Genomic DNA, 15513 nt, shown 5'->3' with positions numbered 1-15513 from the left:
GTTACACACACCAACTTTTTAAACATATTTATTCAGGACATGCGTCTCTTTTTTATTATTCGATCTCACCCTGGTAATACATGTTCAGCAAAACTCTCGCCTGCAGTTGTGTTGATTATATTTAAGAGCTTTTGAAATACATCTGTTCCCGACTTGAAATTTCTCCAAATGTATTGAAGTTGCAAACCGTCTAAAAAAAAAAAAACAAACAAAAAAAAACTATTCTATTTATTTATTTTTATTTATTTGATATATTTCATTTATTTAATTTATTTCATTTATTTATTTATTTTTTTTTAATTTTTTTTTTTTTTTGTTCGTTTGTTTTTTGTTTTGGATCATTTGAAATGTTACGGTTGAAAAGTTCACACGCTCAGCTGTGCGAAATGCTAACTAGTTAATCTGCATGATGACTGCAGAGAGTCACACTTATGGTAAAAGTCATCTAAAAATACCGATGCTGAACTTTCTATCAATTCTTCGCATTAAATCCGTGCTCCACTTTCTCCCCCTTTTTTGGCAGATTGCGTCTCAGCACCTACATAATCTTGCAGCTGCAAGTTTATACTAAAAAGTAATCTTTCTCACTTTTTAGCAGACTTCCGAGACGGCCTCACCTCATTCCTCCGAGTTCCCCCGACCGAGCGGGCGGACGGAGATTATTGATTTCTGTAAACCCGAAGAGAAAAATGTCGAGCTGAAAGGGAAGAGAGTGAAACAGAGATAGGACTTTTTACGTTACTTGGAGGGAGATAAATTCTGTTAAAAATGATGTGACATCTTTCTTCTGGGTTCTGTGACGTTTTGAGAAAGGAGGTGGTACCAACTCAAATGTACATTTCTTTATGCGACACTGCTGTTCAAAACAACACATTCCCGGTCTTCAATTTTTTTATTTTATTTTTTTCAAATGTGTAAAGTGTGAGATAACATGTGACGCGGTTATAACGTGCAGGAAGCCTCATTCGCTAATCAAGAATTTTTTTTTTTGAAGGATTCAAGGATTTGGTTTCGGTTCGTCGGAATCAAAAATAGGAGGCGACAGAATATTAGCAGAAAAAATATAAGACCAAAAAAAAAAAAGTTATATCTAGATGAATAAATAGATAAATATGTAATATATGTATATGTTAACTTTAAAAAGTGAAAATTGGAAAAGCAAAGGGTTTATTGTACTGTTACTGTATAAAAACAACTGTATACTGTAGCCAAAAAAATAATAACATCTAGAAGAATAATTAGATAAATATGTAGAGGAAAAATGTAAAAAAGTGAAAATTTGAAAAACACAGGGTGTATTGCACTGTTACTGTATAAAAAAACCTGTATACCGTTGACAAAAAAAATCACAACATCTCGAAGAATAAACAGATAAATATGTAGAGGAAAATTTTAAAAAAGTGAAAATTGGAAAAACAAAGGGTTTATTGCACTTTCACTGTATAAAAAACTGTATGGTGTAGACAAAAAAAAATTGTAACATCTAGAAGAATACATAGATAAATATGTAGAGGGAAAAAGTAAAAAAGGGAAAATTGGAAAAAACAAAGGGTTTATTGCAATTTTACTGTAAGAGAGGTTCAAGTGTTCGGGGTTCAGCCAAATTTAGTGCTCGGGGCTGAAAAACAGTTTTTCAATCTGTTTGTTTTTGCCTTGATTGTCCGAAAGCACCTGCTTGATGGCGACAGTTGGAGAAAGTGTGATTGATCTCTTATGATGCTGCAGGTTCTTTATCTTTATACATTTTATGGTATTTAAAAAACTCCAAGCATACAATACTCCAAACCTCTTTAGTGACTGATAATTCACTTTAATGCTCAGACACATTCGAGCAACAATGTTTTAAAGAAAGATACAAAAAGTTGTTGTCTGATGAACTCATTCAAAGTCAAGTGGAATTCGCTCCTCACGTGCGACTGCACGACTTTGACGAACTTTCACAAAATTACCTCGAAGTTTCGACGCCAACGTATACGTCAGACCCGTTTTGCTTTTCTATTCGGCCCGCCAAACTATTTTCTTTGATCATTTTAATAAGTATTTTCAATCAATATTGAATTAAGAAATTGCATTTTTTTCCTTTTGTGTAATTTTGCATTGATGATTACATACAAAATTATGTCAATACATTCAAATGATCAAATAAAATGACAAAAAAAAAAAAAAATTGAATATGAAATAAAAGCAAATATTTAAACTGCAATTCTACATGATATTCTACATGATACACAGTCGGCCCGCACATAAAAATTAAATAAGAAATGTGTCCCGCCAGTCAAAATAATTACCCAAATAATATAATAATTGCCAAAATAATCGGTGTAATTGAACCCAAACGTATCTGTGTACGATAAGTTGAGTTCAGGAAACTGGCAACTGGTTTCTCTTTCCGCCGCTGAGTCTCATTCAGTCACCAGTACCGTCGTGTGCTTAAATTTCCGTAATTTCCGGACGATAAGCCGCGACTTTTTTCACATAAACAACGATGCGGCTAATTTATGGACTTTTTTGGGCGGGGGACGCTAACGAGCTTCACGCCGCCAAAACGTTTATCCTCGTCACATCCGACCGATGAAATGACCGGGAAATTCTGAGTCCGTTCAACTCCGACACCGAAGAAGACGACTTTGACGGTTTGAATGCGCAAGAGGAAGCCCGAGATAGCGATCGGCTTATATTGAGGTGCGCTTAATAGTCCGGAAATGACGGTAGATACTTTTTATTGACCGTTATAATAATGGCATATTCAGCAATAAATAACCAAAATATCATGTCTTTCCTCTGTTTTGGGGTAAAGAAGTACAAGGACATGAGGAAAATCTTGGAATTTAATAAACAATCCTTTTGTAAAACATTTCATGAAACACCTCATTTTTCCTTGGACAAACGTGTAATTTACATTTATCGTTCCCATGCATGCATTGCAACTGATCCCACTGATCGTGCAAAGGCACAAAACTTTAACAAGGAATCGGGATTGAAAAATATAGTAATGCACTTTACGTAAAAATAACTTATAAAGAAAGGGATTTTTAAACTATTTACACATGTGCATATAAATCTAAATTGAATCCCTGCTTACACCTTACAAACTAAAAAGAGTGCTATTAAATGCGTAAGGAAGAAAGTGTTCACCTGTAAATGTGTAAACTTCATACATGAAACATGCAAACTCATACAATACATACTGAAAATGTATGGAGTTGCATGAAAATTGATTTCCACCATACTCTTTTGTAGTGAAGTTGGTGACTAACTTTAAATTGTACATTTTCGCTAGCAATTAGCTAGCTGGCTTTTACCGCTGCTTCGCTGATTTCTCAGCTCTGGGTGAAAGTGGACGCTGTTTCCTCAGACCAGCCAGCAATTCGTTGATCTTATCTCTTCTCAATTGTCTTTGCAAGCTGTCATATTTTTCACTCTGATGCCGTATATTGGTGCCGTATATTGTATTCTTTAAATACCGAAACTTGTCCCGTGCGTCTCCGTAAATAAATACGTTTTTCTTTGAAAATTCTACTCTTTAACTACTTTTCTCTGTTTTGATAACGACATTTTGGCTAATGAGGGCGTAGCTTGGAGGTAGAGAACAGGGTAGAAAAAAACGTCATAACAAGCAGCAGGTGGTGCATTGATAACGTCTGCTGATTGGTCCGTCTCAGTGATGCAGATTGCCGTCTACTCTGACCAAAATAGTGCGCACCCTAGCGGAAAATTCTTGAATTGTATTTAATGAAAATAAATAAATCCTTGACTTATTATGCATTTTTTCACTTTCAAAATTATCCTGCGGGCCCGGTCCAACCCCTTTGCGGGCCGGTTCCGGCCCGCGGGCCGTATGTTTGACACCCCTGGATTAGACGGTGGCAAAATTTGTGCTGAGAGTTGACAGATTGCCTGCGACGCGTGCCAACAGGAAAAAAATAAAAATAAAAATGCAGTAAAAAACTCTGACAGCCGGGATGCAAACTTATTTGAAAAAGGCAAGAACTAATTTTTTGCTGACACCGCCGTGAAAGTAGACCGTGTCGGAAGCGAGTTTGGCAGACATTGTCCTCGATACCGTCCTCCCATGTACATGATTGCACGTGACTTGATTTTATAAAATAAAATCAGCCACATGTTGTGACAGCTGCTTAAGTATTTCACCGCTGTGGTTGAAATACGAGCGTGTTCGCCGCTGCCAGAGTATAAATTATTTACGCGGTTCTACCGCCAAGTGACACGAGCTGCCGCATAAAATTTTGTAAATACGCAGCGTAAATAAAACCTGAGATTAAGCTTTTAATTTTCAATGAAATCCCTCCGTTCATCAATGCAAAGAAGAAAAATGAATTATGCGCCGCAAAATAAGCAGAACTAATATAAATCTGACCAGCACCATTCATGCCGCCCCTGTTGACTTTCTCTTAATATTATGTAATATTATGTCTTTCCGCTCAAAAGCTAAAAAAATGTATCATTTTTTCCAGGCGAGTGACAGTTGACGCTAAATGAACCTGATTGTTGATGACGGCATCAGCAAGTTTCCTCGCTCCGTGAGTGGAACTTTTATTACATACGTGGGTTTGACCTTTGAGTTGACTTTCTCGTGTTTTTCCGACAATTCCTAGTTGTTTGGTGTTTATTTAGCGAGCCGACTGTGTGTTTGGCAGGAAGCGGGGCGACGATGATTTAAATGGGTGGAAGGCAGCGGCGGCCCGTGCGTTTTATACCGAGGCCTTCAGTAGTACTCCGAATCAATCCACCCCCCCAATAATTAGTTTATGGCTATAAAAAAATCATCTTATTATGCAGAAATGCAGCATAAAGAGAGGTGTGTCGCAAATAGATAAGCTGTGTAGTGTTGAAAATGAACTGATTGTGCAGCCCCCCCCCCCCCAGGCAGACTCCTTTGACTTTGACCCTGCCTGGCAACAGATGATGGCTGAAATGTGATTGGTTTACAGCTTTGGTATGAAAATGCATGTCTGGAAGCGGCACAACCAGGAGAAAAGCTATGAAAGAACAGACTGTTTGGAGTGATCAAATAAGTATTCATGGAGAACTTTAATTGACGTTTGTGATTCAGATATTTTTTTAGGCCAGCAGAGAAGGCCTTGCAGGCCCTGACGGCCCACCACTGGTGGAAGGTCAATTACAAAATGCAATTACAAAAACAAAAATGTCATACATTCTGGATTCATTACAAATCAACTGAAATATTGCAAGCCTTTTATTATTTTAATATTGCCGATTATGGCTTACATCTTAAGAAAACTCAAAAATCCTATCTCAAAATATTAGAATATCATAAAAAAAATATATATTTTTTTAATTGCATCACAGAAGATAAAGAACTTTATCACAATATTCTAATTTTCGGAGACAGTCCTGCAGATTGATGTAGGAGTCAAAGCTGCAGGAATAGAAAGCTGGGGAGGCTTTCAAAAAGTGAATATTAAAGATAATAAGTAACAAACATCTGCCTCCCCTCAGTAAAAATAACGGGAAAGGAGCAAAGACAAAATATTTATTTAGTAGCAGGGAAACATCTCCTCCGAGGGAAAAAATAGTTTAAAACATAAATCTTGGACGCGGTTTAACTTCTCAACTGCGCGTGAGCACCTAACGTGTTCAATAAAACTGCATGACTCCGCAAACAAAAAACAAACAGCCGACTGCCACATAAACTCCAAAAAAAAATTCTTCAAAGCTAAGTAAAAATTTATTTGAGGTAAAAAAAAAAAAAAAAACAAAAACTATTCCTCATATTTCCAAACAAGCTTGTGTCGCGTCTTCAGTTCCTCATCTGTTACTCGTCGTAGAACATTACGAGCCGGCTAATGCTCTTTGATGAGCTTTTAATAATCAGGTTTATTAAAGTCTGAAAATGCTTTCCAGACCTGGTTGAATTTTGTACGAAGGAAGAACGAGCTGGCAAAGAACACGCCTGCTAATCTTCTGGCCAGACCAGGTCTAGACGCCCCCATCCTGTATCTTTCCTACCCATGTTGGAATGCAGCGCGTCACATATGTTCCCAACATGAACATCTATGTTGTTTTGATAAGTTCGGATCCTCCCGCGCCGAGGATTCCTTCGAGCTCAGAGGGATTGTTTCTAATGAAATATACAATTTTATCAGCGTACATCTGGAGGAAAGACAATTCTCATTACCGATTCTCCCCTCGAACCTCTCGGAATAAATCCTGACTTTGTTATGACCGGTTGACTTTTTCTGGTTGACACATGGTTTTTATTCCAGAGAGAAAATTCCTAGTCGTGCATTTGTTTGCGCTTCAATTTGACTAGATGTTGGAAAATCCAAAAGCGGAGGGAACGACCATTTGTGGGAAGTGCTTCCCAATTTGCAATAAGCCCAAAGATTGATGTTTTCATTAAACAGGACAATTACAAAGCGTCCGGCATGGAAACGGTCCCTGAAAACGGGGCCGTCAAACTCATTTTGGTCGGCTTGATTTGATGTCAAGTGGGCCTGAACGGTAAAATCATTACCTAGAAGAAGTCCAAATTTTTCCTTTTTTTTGGGGGGGGTAAAGGAGGTAAATGGGTAAATTATAAAAATCTTTATATGTGAGGAAATGTTCCTCTAAAAAATACTTGACGAATTAATATTAACCCTAGAACACCAACGTCGGGTGATTTTCACCCACACAATTCTTGTCGTGTGATTTCCATTGTGTTGCCATTGAGTTTTATGGGTCCTTCAGCTTCAGGCTGCTCACTGATGTTATTAATTATAATTTTGTTTCCCTCCTCCCATCGGCCCATTTTTAAATTGATGAAAACTGTATTTTATCCAGGATATTGTATTGGGTAAAATATACCCAACGTTAGTGATGGTGTTACTTATTTTAACATTGGTGTTCTAGGGTTAAAAAGGAATATTAAAAAAGAATTGATGATATGACACCCAAAAAATATTGAGTTAAAAGAGGAAATCTTGTCACTGTGGGAAAATTTGCCACTTGGATTGATTGGAAAATACTAGTAAAATCATTACCTAGAAGTAACACTAAGTTCAACTGTTTCCTTTTGTTTTAGTGTAAAGGAGGTAAACAGGTCAATTATTGAAAAAAAATAAAAAAATAAGAATTAAATGATAATTTTTTTTTATGTGTAATAAACTGTTCCTCTTGAAAAAATACGAGATGAATTAAAAATGAATATTAAAAAAGAATTGATGAAATGACACCCTAAAAATATTGTTGAGTTAAAAGAGAAAATCTTGCCACCTTTGGGAAAATGAGCCACTAGAATTGATGAGAAAATGGATTGTTAGCATGTATAAGAGGAGGTTTAATGTTTACAAGGCTAAAGGTGGCTATTCTGGTTATTAAATCAACCAAAAAAGATGTTTTTTTTGCTATGTTTTGTTTTTATAGAAATAAGAAAATATCATTTTAACAACGTCATCAAAAAATAATTCGGTTTTCAAATTTTGAACAAAAAAATGCATTGCAAAGTTACTTTTTCATATTTTTCTTGCCCGTATTTTTTTTTGAAACCCACTGTTTTAACACAAAGATTTGATTTCAGGCAAGGGGCCACAAAATATTGTTTTGTCTGGGACCCTTTCTTTCTTGGTAATCTCAATAACTCATGCTCATGAGTAGGAACAGAATTTTAAAGTCGGGAACCTGAAATTCAAAAATTAAAAGCATTTATTGTCACATGCGCAGTGTAGAAACATGCTTCCCTGTACGGTGAAATTCCTACTTTGCCGTCCGCAGTGCATTTGGATATGCATTGATAAGAAATAATGACAGTAAACATTATTATAAATATGAACAACGACAAAACTCGCTGTCTATGGGTTCGATATTGGCGTGCAGGCTTCAACATGTTTTTAAAAAACATTTTGCAGGATTGCTATCGTGTTGAAATGACAATTAAAATGTTTATTTTACCCACCACTTATTTTTGTGCTCCGCCGCCGCTCGTCTGCGGCATCCAGTGTCTCGTTGGTTCGCGGCAAATGAATAAAAATGAATCCATCATCCAACAGCTGTAAAAACACGATTTAAAAAAAGCCTCTACGATTTAAAGATTTTGACTATATCATGTAAAATAGCTGTGAACACATCATAAGGCTGGGGGTCAGGAACCTTTTTGACCAGGAGAGCCGTAAAAGACAAATATTTCTAATATATTTCATTGAGAGCCATATAGTGGTTTTAACGTACAATAAATTAAATATGTCTTACTTTTAATGCGACCTCTGGTGCTGCACGGATTTGTTTGCTTTTTATATTTCACTGTTTCATCAATGCAATTTTATTATTGCATATTAAACGTACCGCAGATCCAAATGCAAATTCCTTCGTCCATGCAGCCTGGAATGCACAGTTTACATTTTTTTTTGTTTTTTTTTCCTTTTTCTCCATCTTTTAAACTAGTCGGCTATCTGATAAAATTGATTTTTTTCCACCTTTAAAACGACCCGGATGTGCCATTGGTTCCCGACCCGACAAACAGGTGACCTGTGAAATCTTTCCTCTTTATTAAGACTATCAAAAGTATTTTAAAATCAGTTTCAAACCGACACACACCACAGCATTTATGCATAGATACACACACACATTGAAACACGCTCTGTATGTAAACAAATTCAAGTCTAGCCGCTCATTTATGTTCATTATTTTTTAATTACACGTTACACATAGAATGAATTATCCCTGAAAATAATTAGAAATCCGCACTGCGTATTTCATCCCATTTGTAACGTTGTCGCCGGTTCGATTAATGAAACGTGGCCAGCGAGCATCTGTGTCTGCTCATGCGATGGAAGTCGGGCTGAAGTTGATTGATTGGTGGAAAACTGCACCCGGCAGACTTTAAGCTTGAAAAAGAATTATTGATTCGCGAGTGCGCTTTGGCTCAGCGATCCAGTTTAGCTGGCATGTGGCAAACACAGATGGAGTTTAGGAGGGTCACGCAAACAATGAAAGAGATTGCTGGCCTACAAAACCCCCCGATGCAAGAGTCACGACAACGTTATTTACGTTAACGTAAAGGAAAGGGAAAGTATTCGTATCGTAGTAGTTTGACCAAACAAGCTAACTTTTTCGGCGTTTCAGCCAGACTTATAGAGACCCATGTGTTGTTAAATTAAAAAAAGAGAAACCTTTATCACAGCACCATCCTGTGAAATGATGTATTTAAATGTATTTAACACAATTGTGGGAAAGAAAAGATTCAAAATTATATTAAAAAGCATTGCGGAATTGGATCTGCTTGGATCCGAATGTAGTTCTTGATTCAAACTCATTTTGTTTATCCTCCTAATATATTGATCAGTGGAAATTAGAAAACTTACCTGCTCACATTTATGTATCTAATAGTAACAGTTTCATATTAATAATTCCTTTACTACTATTCAAGTTTTCCTTGGGAAACCCAACAATTGTGCTAAAAAGTGCCACCAAATGACACAACAAATTTGTATTATTACAAAAACAAAAATGATGATTTCGTTCAAGTATGCAAAATTGCAACACGCAATACTTTTACTCCGTAGATGACAATGATATTTATAAATAAAAAAGCAACGCCGGATTCAGCTCCAGTAGATAAAGCAGCGTTTCTATGGAAACCTCGGGAGTCGGGAGAAGATAAGACGTTGCTATCGTGCATCCTGGAGCAACAGGATGGATCCCAAATGTATCGTATTTTTATTTTTCTAAATGTTTCTGCTTTATTACAATTATTATTATGACCATTGTCATCATATGTTTTCGCCTCTCTCTCCAAATCCAAGCGACAGCGTCCGGAAACGAGTTCAAGCATATTTAAATTCCACTACGATCTCACCAGTCGGGAGAAAATGACGAATAAAGGGAATAATAAGACCAAGAATGAGTGAATGAGACATATTTTAAATGCCTGGTCAAACAATGTGATGAAGACTTTAAGTCCTTTTTTAAGTCCTTTATGGTGTTTCTCAGTCGACTTCTCATACATTTTTATTCCGTTCATGTTATACAAGTACGTCGATGAAACGCTTTCTGAGAAAATAAAGGGTTTTAAGCTGATTCTTCAGCAAAGAGAGGGCGTTCCACTCGTCCACCCCGGGTTCCCTGCAGTTTTGCAGAATTTTACCGAAGCAGGAATTACTCTGCCGGCTACTGCGGCATCTTTTATCCGCACCGGGCCGCGTCGTCGCCCCCCCGAGGTCGCGACCTCGACCGAAACCAAACGGACTCAAGACCGCGTCCCGTCCATCCGCTCGTGTGTCACGGAAACAGTTCGGGCACGACTGACCCTCTCGCGGCTCCGACACACACTCCGTCCTTCGGTCCCGACAGAGCCTATTGTCTCCTTGACCTGAATGTGTCACCGAAGAAACCGAAGCCGTTCGGTGTGATTTCCAGTCGCGCTACGAGTAATACGAGGCAGCGCCTCCGGGGATTTGTTCCTCTGCAAAGTGGTCCGATCATGTTTTAACCGCCGATTGTTTTGCATTTTTCATTTCTCTTTGCAAGCTGATTGGGACCTGATGAGGTAAATCATCTTTTGACATAATCTAGTTTGTGAGAAAATGTTTATATACTGAGGTCCCAATTGCCAGAGAAGGGAAGTCAAAGAATATGATAATAATAATAATAAAATAATAAATGATTTATTCATTATCTATATGTTCGTGGACATTGGGCAAGAAGTGGGAATCACACTGGAATTACAAAAACAAAAATGTTATACATTCTTGATTCAAATGGACTGAAATATTGCAAGACTTTTATTATCTTAATATTGCCGAGTATGGCTTACATCTTAAGAAAACTCAAAAATCCTATCTCGAAATATTAGAATATCACGAAAAAGTAATTTTTGTTTTTTTAATTGCATTACAGATGATAAAGAGCTTTATCACAATATTCAAATTTTCCGAGACAGTCCTGCACATTTTTAGTATATTTGGAAATTTTGATTTTTTTTTTTTTTGCCAAAAATGTGTGTGTGTGTGTGTGTGTATGTGAGAGAGCGAGGCCTATTGAAAGAGTAGCCCTATATCCTGTGCCTTATATTAAAGTTAATAATTATAATAATGCTAAAAAAAGCAGCTGAGTCGGACTCATTTGTTTTCATTATCTGACGCCCCGACATCCATGAGGGTTCGGGTTGCTACTAATAAACTAATATATGCTTTACGTTGTTGTGGAGAGTTTTGTTTTCAATTCAAATATAGTTTGAATAGCTGAAAAATGTAAACTAAACTATTCTCCCAGCAAAGGGAGAATTTGCTACACAAAAAGAATCAATTTGCTAGCTATCTTCTGAAAGTTTTTTTTTTAATCTTTTTATCTCTATTTTCTTATCTATTATTTTTTACCCTTGTTATCATTCCATTTTCATTCTGCTTATTTTCATCCTGTTATCTGTTCCTATCCTTGTTATTGTCTTTGTCCTTTTAATTGTTTCCTCATATTATATTTATCTTCATATTTATTGATGTTTTTATTGTTGTTCTGCTGCAACAAATGAATTTCTTCTTACGGGGATCAATAAAGTATCTTATCTAAAGTACAGAATAAGGATAAAGGGATAAACAATGATGAATAAAGGGAATAATAAGATCCAGTTTTAAGTCTTTTGTGGTGTTTGAGACTTTCTCAGTCTACTTCTCAGTGATAACACACAAAATGAATAGTGTTACAAAATTACTTTCATTAAATATGCTTTTATCACACAGATATTTAGTTTTTTTTTTAAACTAAAGTCTTTTTCTGATAGATGATCTAGTGTACACTTAAATGTAAAAAAAAAACGATAACAACAAAAAAACCCAAACAACAAAAAGATATAATAAGCGAACACTCAAACAAAAAGCCTGCTTAATAAGTTTTAACAACTTTATCTTACGCAGATGAATGACTAGAATGTGAAGATAATAATTATTATTTTCAAATAACCCTCTATAATTATCCTCTAGAATTTCAGGTAAATTTCCATTTTATTTTCAGTTGAAAATTCATCATTTCTTTCTTGTTTTTGGTGCAATTTATTTGTTCCGCATTTCTCGGTTTGCCTTTTCTTCCCTCCTTTTTCAGGTCAGTGTCGGAAAAGGTTTCCGAGGCGAGATCAAAAACGAGACCGAGAAGGAACGAGTGGGTTTGTTATGGACCCAAGAGGAGGCTCATATAATAAGCAAGCGAGCAGATGAAGGTGGAGAGCGTCAAACATGCAGCGTGTTGGAAATATAAGGCGCGCAACAAAGCACATCAAGGTTAAACACAGAGGAAATACATGTCAGAACAAACAAGGTGGGTTAAACAGCGGCTGATGCTCTGCGAGAAAAAAATAAGGACGGTAAAAACTAAGCAGCCCTGGTGATGTGATGTTTGGCTGAGACAGAAAAAAAGAAAGTGTGTGTTGTCGTCCTTTTCACAAAAAAAGGGAGTGTTTGGCAAGTGAGATTTGTCCCTGAGGAGCAATTTGGGATCACATGGGGGGGCCGGCATCAAAGTTGCGAACAATAAGGATAAAATAAAATAAAAAAATGAAAAGGAAAAAAGAGAATATAATAATAACAACAACATTAATTATAATAACAATCAATAATTTATTTTTATTTTATTCTTATTAGATTTTACATATTATATATGATATTATATCATATATGACTTATTTATTATTATTACTTTATCGTTATTACATTATTATTATTGTGATTGTCATGATATTATTATATATTATTACATATTATTACATATTACATATATTATTATTATTATATTAATACAACACTCTTGTATTGATTTTTTCTTTGTAGATTAGATGAATTGAATGTTAATGTTATTATCCTGTCATATTCTGAATCAATTCTTTTCTGTGGATAATATCAGTCACAGATTGTTATTAACAGTTAACAATGGTGGTGGCAAACACAAATATAAACATCCAAGAATATATTATATCGTATATTATATTATTATTATTATAATATATTAAATTACATATAGTAATATGTAACAGCGTTCGTCTTAGACAATTACGATTCTTAAAATCTCAACAAAGAGTGTATCTTTAGGACCTCCTGATTTTTTTATCTCTTAACTTTTTTACAAACTCTCCAGCAGAACACCGACATCATCAAGTCTCCAATTGGCTTCTGCAGTTTCACCAAATTCACAAAGTTTGCAGCTTTTCCAATATTTCCAAGATTGTTTGGACGCTTGTTGTCCGATGATGTCTGACACACACAGACACACACTCGCTCACTCTCTTTCCCTTTGCATGTGTGTGTGTGCAAAAACATCATAAAAGTTTGAAAGACGACTCCACATCAACAAGAAACAGATGCTTTCTGCAGGAAGGGTCGCAGCGGGATGTCATTCGGCGTCTGTAGCTTCTCGAGACCTTCTAGCAGTCTTTGGTCGCTCTTCTGTGGCGGCGCTGTGACTCCTGGGACTCAACCTGGACAATCTTGAACGGAGGGTGAAGCAAAACCCGGGATCCATCCCTGACAATCCTTCCCGCCTCCTGCGCGGCGAGCCGTGGCTGCTGGAGCTTGTTCAGCTGCACAACTCAACGCTTCAGACGCAGGTGCACGTGGGCTAACGTGCTAACGTGCTAACGCGCTACATCGCTCCTTCACACATCGCGTCCTAATTCCATTATCTATTTTCATCTTATTGCTGTCATTTCCTTCACTTGTTTTTCATCTACTTTTATCCTTGTTGTTGTTCAAACTGTTTATTTATATCCTCGTCATTCTGTTCCTATCCTCGTTAATGCGTTCATTCTTTTAATTATCGGTTCTTTTAATATTTATTTTCATATTGATTCGCTGCCGTGACAAACAAATTTCCCTTCTGGCGATCAATAAAGTATTATCTTACATCCTCTCGCTACATCTATAAATCTTCCTCCATCATCCGTTTACTATCCCTTCTTTGCACAACCATCTCAGTCTGGCTTCTCCGACCTTTTCCAAACAAGGAACCACTGAGGTGTGAAGTAGAAAAAGCCGCTGGACGTCCGAAAAGTGCGCCTCGCTCGAGCTAGCCAGGAGTCGAACCTAGAATCTTCTGATCCGAAGTCAGACACGTTTTCCATTGCGCCACTAGTCCTTTTATTTTGCTCTTGTGAACAGGGAAATGAGTTGAATCCTGATTCTACTTTGGATAGTGGAAAAAAAAGCAGACATCTTATATGATTTGCCTCGATCCGCCAGAGGACTTTTCCCAGAAGCAGGAGTGCCATGACCCGGATTCGAACCGGGGTTGCTGCGGCCACAACGCAGAGTACTAACCACTATACGATCATGGCTGATGCGGCGTCACAGATAACTTGGATTGTGTCAACAGCTGATGAACTCAAAATGATGAATAAACAAATTAAAAAGAACAAAATGAATGAATGATAAGAGCAGTCGAATAAAGAGGCAATGTATGTCACTGACATACAGATTAGGCTGTTGTGAAGCAACACATGAAGGAAAACCAAATGAAAGAAAATCAAAATCCAAATCCAAATCAAGGAACGATGTCCTTGTCCAGGGTTCTTGCATTTCTAGTGCAGTACAAGGATGGCCGTGCAAAGGTTTTTTGAAAACGTGCTATTTCTGAAAACACCAAGGACAGCTTGATGTGTGGTCCAACTTGTTGCTCTGACATTTTCTTTCATACTGATGCGGTCTTTGGGTTTTAAACCTGGGTGATGTGAAATGTTCTATTTTATACAAACTGACCAATTCAACTACAAAGATGGAAGTCTTGAAGCTCCTACATATGTTGAGGAACCACTGAGATATGAAGTAGAAGAAGCATCCGGATGACAGATTTGAGCAAACCCAGACAAAAGCGCGCTTCACTCGAGCTAGCCAGGAGTCGAACCTAGAATCTTCTGATCCGTAGTCAGACGCGTTATCCATTGCGCCACTAGCCCTGCTGGAGAGGCGACAATTTGGATGGATCTTACACATTTGCAAAATCAACTCTTTGCCTTTCGTTTACCTTCTCCATCCAACCCTAAACCAGACATACCAAGTCTTTGGGTTTATCTAAAAAAGTTTATCTAAAAGTTTGGTAAAAGTTTAGTAAAAGTCACAGGAAATAATAAATAATAAATAATAAATAATAAATAATAAATAATAAATAATAAATAATAAATAATAAATAATAAATAAATGAATACTGTGGGCAGGTGGCAGGTTTCTATGCAGATTTGAGGATTGAAAGAAATTACATGCTTATGTAAAATTTTTAAAAATATTCATGTTTCTTGTTGTATTTGTTCTATTACATGAAATTAGTTTTTTTTTTAGTTACACTCTGTTGCTTGTATGTGTGTGTGTGTGTGTGTGTGTGTGTGTGTGTGTGTGTTTGGTGGGGACATCTCCCCGAAATGAGTATTTGCAGGTTGGGATCTGCTACTCTTTGCATCCTTGAATCTCCTCTAAACCTCCAATTCCAGCGTCCGTCTACCGATATATTGACTCTCCCTCCTCCGTCCACGACCCAACCATCTCTGACCTTCTCTCCAAAACATCTAACATGTGTCGTCCCTCT

At 36.8% G+C, this 15513-nt stretch overlaps 2 non-coding genes across 2 annotated transcripts; both read right to left on the bottom strand.

Annotated features, from left to right (window-relative positions):
* Positions 1 to 14200: 14200 nt before the first annotated feature.
* On the bottom strand, positions 14201 to 14272 carry trnah-gug (transfer RNA histidin (anticodon GUG)). Its single transcript has one exon. It is a non-coding gene; the product is annotated as a tRNA-His (tRNA).
* Positions 14273 to 14817: 545 nt separating this feature from the next.
* On the bottom strand, positions 14818 to 14890 carry trnar-acg (transfer RNA arginine (anticodon ACG)). The gene has a single exon. It is a non-coding gene; the product is annotated as a tRNA-Arg (tRNA).
* Between the last annotated feature and the right edge of the window lie 623 nt (positions 14891 to 15513).

Source organism: Fistularia commersonii, chromosome 3 (assembly GCF_037954325.1).
Source record: "Fistularia commersonii isolate RoL2024-O1a breed Wild chromosome 3, RoL_Fcom_v1.0, whole genome shotgun sequence".
Classification (NCBI taxonomy): domain Eukaryota; kingdom Metazoa; phylum Chordata; class Actinopteri; order Syngnathiformes; family Fistulariidae; genus Fistularia; species Fistularia commersonii.
Note: the sequence above shows the minus strand (reverse complement) of the source record. Positions and strands in the feature narration are given on the sequence as shown.